The following is a 15,163-nucleotide window of genomic DNA, read 5'->3' as shown; positions in this document are numbered from 1 at the left end:
CAAAGCAGTAAACACAGTAAACACAGTAAGCCCTTTCACTGTTTTTCCTAATCTGAAAATGAGCCAGAAAGTCACATCAGAGAGCTGTAACAGATTAATGACTGACTTCTAGAAATGTAGAGCTTTCCTTCTGAAGATTTTAAACAGCTTTCCATGCATTTGCTGTGTGGTTGAAGATGATTTTATATCCACAAATGTTATATCATTGAAAACATTGTTAAAACCAGTAACAGCTAACATCCACGGAGCAGAGAGCTAAGCTTGTGCAGAGAAATGTTTCTAAATGCCTCAGGCATGTTATTTAAATCTCAAAGAAACTCCATGAAGTAGGTCTCATCAGCCTCCCTTTATCCATGAAAAAAACCAAGTCTTAGAGAGATTTCAAATCTGCCAGGTCACCGAGCCTCCAGGTGTCAGAAGCAGGTCGGGAAGGCATGCAGCCTCCCAGCAGCGCCCTTGCAATTTACCATCACCCCCAACCCTCCTCCGGGTTGTGACAGATCTTGATCTTACCCAGTTCAGCGAACGTCCTCTGCTCCCGAAGACTCCGCACTGATTAGGAACCTCTAAACTTTTGCATGTGACATCAGGCTGAAGAACGAGATGTACTTGCAGCGACAGTTAGAAGCTAGAGAGAAGACAGACAGGAAGCCCATGGAAGATGAAGAAACCCTGGGCTGTGGCGCCACCCAGGGCGTCTTCCTGACGCACTGAATGCCCTGATGCACTTGCAGATTGGGAAACAGTGGTCTGCAGGATGCCAAGTAACCAGTTGGACTGAATCCTTCCTGTTTCCTCGGAGTGCCTGACACTGTTGGGAGTGTTCAGCAGCACTTTCAAAGCCTGGCGGGAAATGGGAAGTCTGGTGGACTCAGGATCCTAATGGACAGAACCAGGCAGGGCAATATCCAGCTTCTCAGCGCCAGAGCAATTCCGTCAGGGTCAGACCAAGCCATGTCTGGAAAAGCCCTGATATCAACCGTGCAGTGTGGAGGGAGGGGAATGACTGTAGCTAAGTGGTAAGGGTGAGGCCATCCTGACTCCCAGCTCCCGAAGCCAGGCAGGGTAGGCGAGCGTTGGAGGAAACTGACCCATGTGCCCAAGGGAGGCAGCCCTGCGTCAGCTTTGGCAGCGGCCCTTGTGGGCGCTGAGCTACAGACCAGTTAACCTTTACATAAAGCAAAGTAGAAGCAGGGGCTCCTGAGGGGCTCAGTTGGTTGAGTGTCCGACTCTTGATTTTGGCTCAGGTCATGACCTCAGGGTCTTGGGATCGAGCCCCATGTTGGGCTCTGCGCTTAGCAGGGAATCTGCTTGAGATTCTTTCTCTCCTCTTCCTCTGCCCTTCCCCACCCCTGCATTCTCTGTCTCTCTAAAATAAATCAATAAAATCTTAAAACAAAACAAAGTAGAAGCAGAGGCCAGAGGAGAATGAAGACAACTTAGCTTCCCCCCACCCCCCAAACAATAGTGGAGGCACGTATGCCTCACTTTGTATTCTGTGAGCCTCTAGGGCCCCAGCAGTGACTGACTCTCTTGGGGACAAGAACCAGGAACAGTGAGGTCCTGCCTAGCCGGTGCCATAGTTTCCATTCTCTGAGTCTGGACTCATTCTGCACCCCTTTCAAAAACAAAGCTATTACTCACATTTTCCAAACCCTAAGACCTTCTCTACTTACACGGGGAATTTCGTGCCAGTTAGGCCAATACGGAGTGAGAGGAAGCACTCTGCTTGCTGGGCTCTGTGGGGGGATTATGGATTAGTCCGACTTTGAGGCCAGACTCCGCCTGACCGCCCAATGGCAGAGGGGTGAGGACCTGCTGGGACAGGCGCAGGGCTTCTGACTTTCAAAATCACTTCAAACAGGACTTCGGTGGGTTCTCTGGGGAGTTCCAGCAGGCACAGTGTTATTGGCGTTAATGTAACGTGTGGTCACGCTCCGTGTGGACATGGCATGAACGCAGCTAAACGTCTCCGGCCTTGACAGGTTGTAGTACATTGCGAATCTCAGAGCTCTACGTCGTCGTCCTCTCAGAGCCCCTCGTGGTCGCATTCATTATGCTGAACCAAGTTACAATGAAACACGTTGCAACTTCTTCCCTGGCCCTGGGAAATACTAAAACTATAGCTCCTGCTCTCTAGAAGCTCAAATTTTCCCTGCTTTTCTTCCCCCAAAAGTTAGATGATATTAGAGCTGGAACACGATCTTGGGCAAAATGGAGATTAAGGGGCAGCCTTTCTGAAGCCCGGTGGTGTTTTGATACCTTGCTCCAAAGATCAAGTCGGTCTGAGCAAAGTTTTTAATGATGGCTGCGCATTCAAACAACCAGGCGGCTCTAAGTATGTGCTCGAGCATAGAACCCAGATCCTTGAACTCGGCATCTCTCCGTGACGATGATTATTCTTTTCCTTCCAATGTTCTAATTCAAAATACATTTGCTATTACATCTCATCTTTTTTTGTTTGTTTGCTTCTTTCTCCCCAAAGACTGATTTTTTTTTGTAACACATAATTTTGGATCAAAGGGGGAATCATTTTCCCTTGAAACGAATGAGAATTTTGGAAAAATAATAATGAAACCTTACCCCCTTTAGACAAATTTTGCCCTGGAGTAAAAAACGTTCCACGAACAGGAGCACAGAGCCTGTTGCCCGCTCACAAGATAATTCACCTAATTCGTTCTGCATCCTCAAATGCAAACAGAGCCGTAAGCATGTGTGTGTGGGGATGCACACACATGTGGGGACGCACTCACAATGACTGATTAGCACACTTTGGCTTAGGAAAGGCACTTTAAATTACATTTAACAATTTTATTTCTTTACCCATAAAGCAGCGTTGGCCATTTTCGTGACATCTATAAGAATCAACGCAGTCTCTGAAATGACCTATCAGAATGGAGTACGTTCTCTTTAATGCTGGCTGGTGTCAGTGAATCGCCCTGTCAGCCCCACTAGACCGCACCCACCTTCCAACACAGTATGGCTATAGGATAGAGAGGCAGGAGAGAGAAAAGGCAAGTAAAAAGTTCTATCGTAAATAACTGAAATATGAAAGGTTTTTGAAAAGAGGTCATAAAACAGCTTATTGAATGTACGCCCATCTCGATCCAAAATGCGCAAAGGAAAGATCACTTCCATTTAAAGAGAAGTTGTTACCCAAAGTGCAGGTGGTTGCCCTTGATGACGTCCACGTCCTGCAGGGGCGGGATCAGGTCTGTATTTGTGGCAAAGATCAAAGTTTGGGGGAATGAAGAAGAGGGCCGTATCATCTAATAGGAGGAGATTGATAGCATCCTCCAAGCCTGTTTACCTGCCTCGCTGCTTACTTAATGTGCAGAATTTATGGATGGTATTCTCTACAGCTCATTTTGTATTTGAATTCCTGTAGGAGGTATGTTCAAGTGGAAATGCTTTTTAAACACGCACAGACGTGCACAGACACACACACACACACATACACACACACACACACAGAACACTTGGCCAGAAGTTTAAGTTGTATCTAGTTTTAGATACAGTCTCATCCATTTGTGTGGGTAGATGAAAGGCAACTGAAACGAACAACAAGATAACATTGGCTATTTTGATACATGATGCTGTTTCTTTTCTGAATTTTTTACTGTGTTAAATTACTGTTAAATCACCTTCAAATCTCCCCAACCCCCTTGAAAATAGGTCGATGGCTTTGATTTCATCCCTCTCCTAATCACCCCGACCATGTAACATATTTGCCAGGTGAGTGAATAAACGAATGAATGGATGAATCTAGAAATCCAGAAAACATTGCTGAGTTACTGAGGAATAATAATATTATTATTCATAAAAACAGTGAATTCTTAACTATTTACTGAGTATTTACTTTGTGTCAAGTGTTTTCCCTCGTTACTCTACTAGCTTGGTTATAAATTCTACTGGATCTCTTTGCTCTTAAGTATGCTTCAAAGGACATTTTTTTAAAAAGATTTTATTTATTTATGTGACAGAGAGACAGTCAGCGAGAGAGGAAACACAGCAGCGGGAGTGGGAGAGGAAGAAGCAGGCTCCCAGCGGAGGAGCCCGATGTGGGACTCGATCCCGGAACGCCGGGATCACGCCCTGAGCCGAAGGCAGACGCTTAACGACTGCGCTACCCAGGCGCCCCAAAAGGACATTTTTCTTTACATAGTTATATAGTAAATTTAATAAGAGAGTAAACTCATAGGAAAGGCCAATCTTGTTTTGGTTTTGTACTAAATTGGAATAATTCCACCATTAGTCATAGATTGCATTGGATACTAATACAATAAAAAATTGCTATTAGATAGTCATTCTTCTCCTACTATTCAGTCTCCAATATGTTCTTAAACCTATCTATTATGACACAATCTGATATCTTTCACACAATCTCTTTTTTCTAATTTTTCATTAAAAAACAATCTCGTAAATGCAGAATCATTCAAGTTGTTTTCTACAAATAGCCAGATTTCTTAGATCTTAACCTAACATTTTTCTCTATACCAGCATTGTCCAAAAGAAATGTGATGTGAACTAAATGTATCATATACATTTTCTTCTATTTTTTAAAGTGTAAGGAAATTGGTGAAATTAATTTTTATATTATACTTCATTTAAACCAATAGACCCAAAATATTATCATTTCAACATGTAATCAATATTATTAATGAGAGACTTTCCTTTATTACCATTTTTTTGCACTAAGTCTTTGCAATCTGATGATTATGAGACACTCACAGCACATCTCCATTAGGACTAACCACATTATAACAGCCTTATAGCCACATCTGTCTAGTGACTGTGTACTTGAGGGTACAGCTCTGTCCTATCCGTCTTGTGCTTCTTGTTTTCTTAAACTTTTTTTCCAACCAGATTCCTTATTTCTTCACCTGGGACTCGCCCCAAACACATACTTTGTATCATATATTTGACCCGAATTGGATATCTGCCTACGAAACTTCCTACTATCTGAATCATCAAACATATCTTCTCAAGTGCTCGGCCTCTGCTCCCCTAATTGAGCCTTGAGACTTATTGTCCAGCCAAACATTTTGCTCATCAATATTTAGCTACAATACTTTATCAAAAGCACAATGATCACCAGTGTTCTCCAGGTCAATAAATCCAGAGAGCTTGTTACATTGATTCTACTCTAATAACAAATGCCAAACTATTATTTAAAAGTTTTTTTAAAAAATGATTTCATATTTCCTGGTAAAGAAAACGTCACTAAAGGGGTGCCTGGATGGCTCAGTTGGTTAAGTGTCCAACCCTTGATTTTGACTCAGGTTATGATCTCGGGTCCTGGGATCAAGCCCCACATTGGGCTCTGTGCTCAGTGGGCTGTCTGCTTCTCTCTCTGTCCCTACCCCTGCTTGTGCTCTCTGTCTCTCTCTTATATACAAATAAAATCTTAAAAAAAAAAAAAAAGGAGGGCTCCTGGGTGTTTCAGTTGGTTAAGCAACTGTCTTCGGCTCAGGTTATGATCCTGGAGTCTTGGGATCGAGTGCCGCATCAGGCTCTCTGCTCAGCGGGGGGGCTTGCTTCCCTCCTGACCCTCCCCACTTTCATGCTCTCTCTCTCTCTTCTCTCTCAAATATATAAATAAAGTCTTAAAAAAAGGAAGATGTCACTAAAATAATTATGCCATCATTTAAATTCATTTCCAAGCTTGACAGCTCCCTGGACCTACCTCTTCCGAGTGTTGGTTGAATAAACAGCACTTACATACTAGTCTGATTAGTCTAGCTTTTTTGAGAGGTTTTGCTTGGAGACCAGGGATATCAGCACAATTTCACTGATTGTCCCTAAAAGACGATTGAGTCCTTAATGTAGAACTGAGAAAATATTTGTCCGTGCCTCGCTTTGTGGTTCCAAATAGCCACATGGTAGCCAAAGCAGCCTTATCTCCAGCTGGAGCATCAGAACTTTCTAGCTTGGTTTCCTGGATTGGTCTAATGTCTTCTTCACATTGTGGCTACTGTCCTCCCTTTAAATCACACATCTGAGTCTGTTCTGAGCCCTCTTGAATTTAAAACTCTTAAATGACTTTGCATTCAAAATTCCGTGACCGGCTAGGAAAGCGCACAGCCGAGGCTCTGCCTCCCTCTCAAGCTCACCTTGCCCCACTCTCTCCCGGGCTCCCTGCACTTCCTTGTCTCCAGTAAGCCTAGCTCCTTGCCACCCGAGTCAGTCCCCTGCCTGTAATATCTAGAACACCTGACAGATCTGAGATTTGGTTTGCTCTGAGAAGACTTCCTTCCCTGTCCGCCTAGATGAGGGTGCCCTTCTTGCTGGTAGATTCATCGTTGTTATAATTAAAGATTTAATTATGTGAGTAAGCTGTTGCCAGATATCTGCTTTTTTCATTAGTCTATAAACTTTACTCGGGCAGGAACAGGGCTCACCTTATTGCATTTTGGGCTCTGAATGCCCAGATACGTCATAATAGGTACTCACAGCCTCATAACATAAAGATGAAGAGCTTGGTAAAGTCAAGATCCTGAATTTTAGAGAACTGATATTTTGGGGAAAGTTATCCAATATTTACAAACTTCAGTTCCTTCATCCAGAAGAAAAGGATGAGGAAAGTACTATTTTATGACTATTATGAAGATTAGACAAGATAATAGATATAAAGTGATTAGACTGTTATTTACATGTGGGAAAGACTCAATGTTCTTGAAGGATATGTAGGTGACGATTTTGGTCAAACCATATACTTCTTTTGCGTTCTTTCCCTTGCATACAAGCTAACATTTGCATACTAGGACTTCCTATGTGTTTTATTACAGGAAAAGAATATACTAATTTGGCTGAAAAATTGATACAGTTCTTTTGACAGCTATAATTTTCAATGCAAGTTATAAACACGTTTTGATGTAGGTTTTGCATTTTCTTGTAAATTTCAGTGTGACTCAGTTATGTGTAAGTGCAGTCATTTCTGGGACACCGACAGGATCAAGAGTCTGCATATGACAGTCTGATATGCCATGATCATCAAAGAGGTGCCTTCCTGTGAGGCCTTCTGGTGCCCTGCCAGCCAACCGACCCCATTCAATACCCTCCCCCTCATATGTAAAGCTCCTTTATATATGACAAGAAATTCTTGAGAAATAAGTCTTGGCCAAAATATATTAATTATATGTCTTGAAAGTACCCCAGTTCCTACAGGACCTAACCCAGTGCTGGAGGACAGAGAGGACACTCTTAGCCATTCAGCAACTATTTATTGATGACTGGTTTTGTGCAATCATAAATGAGACACGTCCACTGCCATTAGGCGCTGGACTCCTGCCCAAGTTCATTTGGAGACCAAATTAGTCTCTATATTCTCTGTCCCTTCTTCTTTCTGCAGATACCCCCAAGGCTTCCTTTACAACTCAGGCCATTCCTTTCCTCCTCTGGGAGGTCTTCTCTACACTCAGCCTTCTGTGATCTTTCCTTTCTTTGAGGTTCAATAACGCTTTGTGCTTCGTGTCTGTTAAGATACGCTATCAACTTCTGTGTACACACGGTTATGTATCCACACCTTGAACGCATGTGGACATACTCCTGGGAATTAGAGTAACCACCTAGTTATCTGTTATCTGACTTTGGGTACCTTAGTTAATTATTTCTGGTACTGTTCATGTGTAAAGTGGGTATACTAATATCCAAGACATAAACTATCGAAAGGATGAAGGGAGATAATGTGTGTCTTGTTCAGTATTTGTCACATAGCAGGGACTCAATGAGATTAATCCTCATCTCCGTGTACACTCTCAGTCCCTCTCCCTCTTCACCCCCATAGCACCGGAGAGTACAGCCTCAGACAAAAGAGCAGAGAGGATTTAATTGACCGGGTGAGGAAAAGGGGAATCAACGATTGACAAGTACTATCATGCCGGCAATACTGCATGATGAGACAGTACTGACTCTTGTACTGATAGACAGCCTGCCAAAAAATGACTCCATCACCTCAGGAAGTTATTAGCTTTTCAAACATTCCGTCTTCTTATCTGTAAAATGGAGGAAGCATGGAGTCCATCTTCAGGGCTAAGGTGAGACTCCAGTGAGAGACCCACATAATCACTGAGCATAGTGCTTGGCCAATGTCAAGTATCTCAAAAAAATAAGTAGAGTTGACTTCTATAATGTTACTCAGATAAATACGTCCAACTCTCCAGAGGGCAAGGAAACAGGTCTTGTGATTAAGTACGACTTCACATGTGCCATTTTATGTCTTGGTATACCTAATTCCTATGTGAATTAAGAATTCTCTTTTTCCATATGGTGTATAGGTCATGACTGGAAATATGAAGCCATTATGTGTGCCCAGCACTTTATAAATAATAATATCTACTAACCCCTTTCTATGGACCTGGCATTGTGTTCAAGTCTTTTGCATTATTACCTCACAACATCTCAATAATAGAGGAATTAACAATATTTCCATTTTACAGGTAGCAAAATGTGGATTAGGGTGCTTACTTAACTTGTCTATGATATAAAGATAGCAGTGGCCTAGGAACCAAAACTGAAGACTTCAGGGCCCGTGATGAAGTCTTGTACTCTACAAACGTGCTTCTCTTCATGGCAGCGTATGCGTGAGGCAGGAATGAGGGTCTCCATTTTGGGGAAAAAAAAAGGAAGTAGCTAGAATCAATGAGAAATGACTTTTCGAGGGTCACACAGCTAATAAATAGTGGCGTGAGCTCTGAACTTCTGTTGTCTAACGCAACCGTGAGGACTGTTCCCACAGCAATTCCAGGTTCCTGCTCAGTCAAGAGAAAAGGTGGTTATGCCTGTGAAAACACTTTAAACTGTCTTTTATTTTATTATTTCCTTATTATTGAAGTCTAATCATCATGCAATGTTATATGAGTTTCGGGGGTACAACACATTGATTCGATAATCCTTTACATTACTCCATGCTCCCCATGATTGGTCTTCTTTGAAAAGAACTTCAGGTGTCACAGAAAGAAGGGTGACTTTTTTGTTACGATGATCTTTGTCACCACGGGCCGTACCCACAATGTCCTTGAAAGGAAGGGCTGGGAACTGGTTCATTTCACTAAACCGACTGCGTCCATCTGACAGCATACAGGTGGGTAGGAGGCACAGGCACCCCAGCCTTGAAAGAGGGGGCTGGAAGATGGAAGCCCGAAGGTGGGAAAGGGTTTAGCCTGGGATAAGAAAGCTCAGGTGAAGAAAAAAGAAAGGCTTGCTCTTGCAGAGGATGGCAATCTCTCAGATTTTCCAGTCCCCTAACCACAGAGGGAGCAGTGTTTTGTTGAGGGTTGGGTAATTCTCCAACGGGGCAGGGCAGGGCTTCCCTGACGGGAATCGGGTTGTGTGGGGTTGAGTGGATGACTCCTGGCTGTTACCCTGATGTGTTGTGGCTGTGACACCTGTCAACAGATTTGTCAGACGGATACCAGCCGGGCTGGTGAACCTGGCCCTTCTCTCCGCAGAGCTGGTTTTGACTCAGAACTTGGGTGTCCTGTTTTACATACTCTCGGACGCGCCTGCTCTGTCCTGACCCTGCCCACTTCACCCCTGCCCCCGTTGCTGGTTCAGCCGCTCCCTCTCTGTGGTTCTAGTGACACAGATTTCGCTTCAGTTTCTCTGTTTTGTTGAAATCTGCGTGAAGTTCTGGCCTTGCCCACTGTGCAAAGCTCCAGGAATCCCCTAACAGACAGGAGCCTCCCTGACCAGACGGTCTCGCCTGGGCTTCCTCGTCTGTGTCTTTAAGAAGACGACACAAGGAAGTGATGAGAGTTGGAATCTGGATTTGGAGAACTCTGGGCTTAGGACCCAGATTTGCTTCTAACTGGCCTGAGCTAGTGTGCAAGTCTTCTGAGAATCTGTGGTCTTTAAAAGAACATAGTCCCTTTATCACAGAGATATGGGCAGGGACATGTGGCTCAGGCCATGCCTTTGGTAAATGCCCAAGAAGTTAGTAAGCGCTGAATAATGTCGGCTATTTTTATTACTACCCTCATTGGTTGAAATTCCCCAGTGTATTTTAAACTCAGTGTAAGTCATAAGATGACGACCACATTTTCCTTGTTTAATGCCCAGTCTCCAGCCTCTAACACATAAGAGGTGCAGAGCAAATTTAAAAAATATATTTTATTTATTTAGAGAGGGTATGAGCAGGGGAAGGGGCAAAGGGAGAGGGAGAATCTCAAGCAAACTCTACACTCATTGCAGAGCCTGGCGCAGGGCTCAATTTCATGACCCTGAGATCATGAATTGAGCCAAAGCCAAAAGCCGCACACTTAACCGACCGAGCCACCCAGGTGCGCTTCAGAGTAAATTTATTTAAATGAATGACTTGTAACTCTGAGGAGTTGTTTGAAAATTTCTTTGTCAGGGATCACAAAGACACCCCTAGAAGGAGAACTCTGAGCTCCCCAGTCCTACACAAGTAGGCTTATGGTGGAACTGAAAAGTGGTTCCGTGTTAAAATTTTCTCCCCTCCAGAAGCTGCCAGTGTTCGGATTCCTGAACATGTAATACAAAATCAAACTAAAAATATTACATTTATGTGATTGATGAGAGTGATAGTGATATACCTTGAGGCTTCTACTAAAAATAAATTATAAATTTAAAGAGTATTTTTAAAAGACATCACTAAAGGCCAGAAAATCCAACCTGATTAGGAAATGCAATGTTGTGACTTAATTTTAATTGAATTCCATTTGGTTTAAGGCAAACAGCGTGGGCAGATCGTGTCGAGGAGAATGAGGAAGTTGTGTGGGAAGACTTAGGTGTATAAACCTAGTTCGAATGAAAGATGGACATCTGGTTAGGGAAGCAGAGGCAGATGTATCTAGAAAAGCAAGTGAAGTCAGGTTATGTGGAACTTGGGAATATAGCTAGGGAAGTTAGGGCTTGGTGGAAGAAAATAAATAGCAGCAGAGTCATGGTAAGTTCTGGAATAATGGTGTTTCATGGTGAAAACACCTTTGGAAGGAGGAACAGGGAAGATGAATCAGTGCAAAAACTCATAATTAAAGATATTAAGGAGAAAGCAATAATACTTTTAAAAAAAGATTTTATTTGTTTATTTGAGTGAGAGACAGAGAGAGCACAAGCAGGGAGAGCAGCAGGCAGAAGGAGAGGGAGAAGCAGACTCCCCGCTGAGCAGGGAGCCCGATGCGGGACTCGATCCCAGGACCTTGAGATCATGACCTGAGCTGAAGGCAGACGCTTAACCAAATGAGCCACCCAGGCACCCCAGGAATAAAGCTTTTGTAGAGAAAAACTGATGTAGTAGAAACACTATATTGGCTCAGCGTTCTGAAAATACAGTTCCAATCCTAGCTTACTCACTAACTCATACCCCTTGGGCATACCACTTAAACATATGACGCATAAGAGACAATTTTAGGTAGAACATAGAGGAACTTTAAAATTGTTAATAGTTATGTTTATTTTAGTTATTTTCTTTATGTCGAGTGACACTAGCTCTGCATTAGTACAATGATAAAATCTGTAAGAATTTTGACTTTTGCTTCTAGCCATAAGACGACAATAGGGTCTGAACTTACCACCCTATCATCAAAACTAGAACATTGGAGGCAAAGGAATAAGCCACAGTTGTCGGACATTGGAAATCAGGCCGCCCAGGACTGTGATCGCTGCGAGGAAGGAAATGAATGAAGTGTTCTCTAGGCAAACCTGAACGCTCTGCCTACTGATCATTTCTAGAACACAGCAAAGGTAGAGGAACCCAAAGAAAGCTCGGTGGGAGTGAGATAAAACCACAGATGCCAGGGAAGCCACTGGTTCTGGAGAAGAACCTGAACCAGGCCTTTTTGGATCTGCTCACCCAGACCCTCATTGCCGGCACTTCCTGGAGAAGCACTTCCCAGGTGAGGAGGGAAAACTCATCACGACGATGGCTGAGCACCGGACTCACTGCCACAGGCTGGCTGGCCCCTGGTCTCTTCAAAAGGCTCACCCTAAGCTTAGCTAGGAGCCTCTGGAGCCCAGGAGCTGTTGAGGGGTCCCCCTGGCATCCCCCTGGTGCCGGGGTTCTGCCCGAGCCTCTCCCTGAAGCCCCAAGGTAGCCTTTCAGACACTCTGGAGCCCTCTCCCAAGCCATGGACCACATGGAAAGAGGACAAGCTTTTTGCAGCAAAAAAAAAAGAAAAGAAAAGAAAAGAAAAGAAAAAGAAAAAAGAAAAAAGAGAGGGGAGAAAGAAAGAAAGAAAGAAAGAAAGAAAGAAAGGGAAAGAAAGAAAGAAGAAAGGGAAAGGAAAGGAAAAAAAGAAAAGAAAGGAAAGAAAAGGAAAGAAAAAAAGCAAACTCAGTGGTTTATATAATTTATGAAGGCAGAGACTGGAATTTGGGGAACATGAGGACGATAAAATCTGTGAGAACACCAGAGAAAGAAGAGCAACACAGAGGCAGGGCTTCTGAAATACGGAGAGGCACCCCCTTGAGCTTTTGGCTAAATAATAACGTGTCTGTGCAAAAGGTAAAGTATCACCAGAGCGGACGGAGTGAAACTTTCAGAGAAAGAACAATTGCCAGGAAACTACAAGCAAAACAATCCCTAGAGTGTACATAGTATACATAGGGATGCATTTGAATTCCCACCAGCCGGCATGGAGAGGCCTTTCCGAACACACTGGGGCATTCAGGAGAGACTTCCGAAAGTGCACACTTCATAGCCAGCCAGAGCTTCCTCGGAGGAGAGATCAGTCTAGACCGGCCCTTAGGGGGGCCAGAAACCAAAACCAAAACAAACAAGTCTCAAAGCAATCAGACTTAGCTTCAGGCAAATGAAGTGACTGCCAAAAAAATTTCCAACCCTGTTTAAAGGAATATAATAAAACTTGGCACGCAGCAATGCAAAATTCAAAGTTTGGCATCCAATGGAAACATTACTAAGCATGCGACAAAGCAGGAAAATGTAACCCACAACCAGGAGAGAACCGATCTATAGAACGAACTCATCAGTGAGAAAGATAATTGCATAAACAGAAAGTATGTTACAATAGGTTCTGAAGGATGCTGACTATGTTCAAAGATTTAAAGGAAAACATAAAATAAGAAGTGGAAAAATTGAAGATATAAAAGAGACCTAAATGGAATATCGAAAGATGAAGAATACAGTCTCCAAAATAGAAAATGTGCCAGATAGGATTCCAGCAGACTAGACACCATGTAAGAAAAAGTTTGTGAATATGAACACACACAATGGACAGTATCTAAAAGGAAGCACACAGAGGGAAAACACTGGGAAAAATGCACAGCTTTAATGACTTGTAGGTCAATAGCAAGTGGTCTAACATATAAATTAGAGACCCAGGGAATGGGAAGGTACAAAAGATGTTTGGAGGGGAAAAAAAAGGATATTTGGAGAAATAATGAACTAAATTTTTATAAATTTGATGAAAACTGGAAGTACACAGATTCAAGAAGCTCATTGAATTCCAAGCAGGATACACAATGAAACCACCCCAAGCCTCAATGAAATCAAATTTTTAAAAATCCATTGATGAAAAGAGAATCTTAGAGCAAAGAAAAAAAATGTACAATAAGTACAAAGAAGCAATATAAGAACTTACATACTTACAAGAAACTACATGCCAGAAGGTAATGAACAACACTTAAAAGCATCGCAAGAGGGGTGCCTGGGTGGGCCAGTTGGTTAAGCATCTGACTCTTGGGTTTGGCTCAAGTCATGATCTCAGGGTCCTGGGATCGAGCCCTGTGTCAGGCTCCTTGTTCAGCGCAGAGTCTGCTTGAGAGTCTCTGTCTCCCTCTCCCTCTGTCCCTCCCCTCATTTGCACATGCCTGCCCTCTCTCTCTTTCCCTAAGATAAATAAATAAAATCGTAAAAAAAAAACACTGTAAGGATAACAAAATAGAAAGCATGTCAGTCCAAGATTCTCTTATCAGAAAAAAAAATTTAGAAATGAAGGCAAAATACCTTCTTCACCGATCAGCCCAGCTGGAGATTCTGGGGGCCTCTCAAACTTTTTCTAAGGATGTGCACACGCCACTCCTCTTCCTCTGTCTGGGGGACAGGTCCCAGGGCTGTGTATCTTCCCCATTCATCACTGACCATCAGGGGAATGCAAATCAGAACCACGATGAGATACCCCTTGCACCTGCTGGGATGGCTGTAACAACAATACTACTACTAATAAAACAAAAGACAAAAGAGGAGTGTTGGCGTGGATGTAGAGAAATCGAACCATTACCCACTGTTGGTGGGAATATAAAATGGTGCAGCCACTGTAGAAAAATGGTACGGAAGCTCCTCAAAAAATTAAGAGCAGAACTGTACCTGATCCAGCAGTCCCACTTCTGGGTATATATTCCAAAGAATTGAAATTAGGATCTTGAAAAGATACGCTTAATTCCATGCTCATCTCGACATTATATGCAATGGCCAAGAAATGGAAACCACCTAAATGCCCATTGATGGATGAATGGATAGAGAAGATCGACTTTATACATACATATAATGGAATATAATTCAACCTTAGGTGATGGCAAAACAAAGACGTTTTCAGACAAACACTGCGAATCGATCGCTAACAGATCTACAAAACAAGAAATGTTTAAGGAAGTTCATCAAAACAAGAGAAATAAGGAAATAAAGGTAATAAGGAACAGTGAAGCTTTTAACTAAAGAGACTAATAATAATAACGATAATAATGGTTCGTTACTACTATTAATAGTAGTTTCCTGTTGCTGATGAGAAATTACCAGAAACGTGGTGGTTTAAAACAATTTACATTTATTTTCTCACTCTTGCTGTGGGTCAGCAGTCTGGACATGGTGCAGCCACTCCCTCGGCTCAGAGGCTCCCCGGGCTGCAGTCGAGGTGTGGCCAGCCTGCTTTCTCAGCGGGAGGCTTCCCTGGGGAACAGTGGGCTTCCAAGCTCATCCAGGATCTGGAAGTAATTCATGTTGCAGCGGTATGACTGAGAATCCCATTGTTGGCTGGTTGTCGGCTGGAGGCCCCCTACAGATCCTAGAAGTCACACACGGTTCCTTGCTGTGTAGACTTCCTCCCCGTACCTGTTTACTTCATCGAGCCCAGAAGGGCAATCTCTCCCCCAGTCCACTTAGATGGGGTCTCATATGATATAATGCAATCAGGAAGTGACGTCCCATCACCTTCGCCATAAGCATGATCTAACCAAGGCTGTGGCA

This window comes from Ursus americanus, chromosome 6 (assembly GCF_024610735.1).
Source record: "Ursus americanus isolate L20-20 chromosome 6, mUrsAme1.1.p, whole genome shotgun sequence".
Taxonomy (NCBI): domain Eukaryota; kingdom Metazoa; phylum Chordata; class Mammalia; order Carnivora; family Ursidae; genus Ursus; species Ursus americanus.
The sequence above is the reverse complement of the archived record's forward strand: the minus strand, read 5'-3'. Positions refer to the sequence as shown.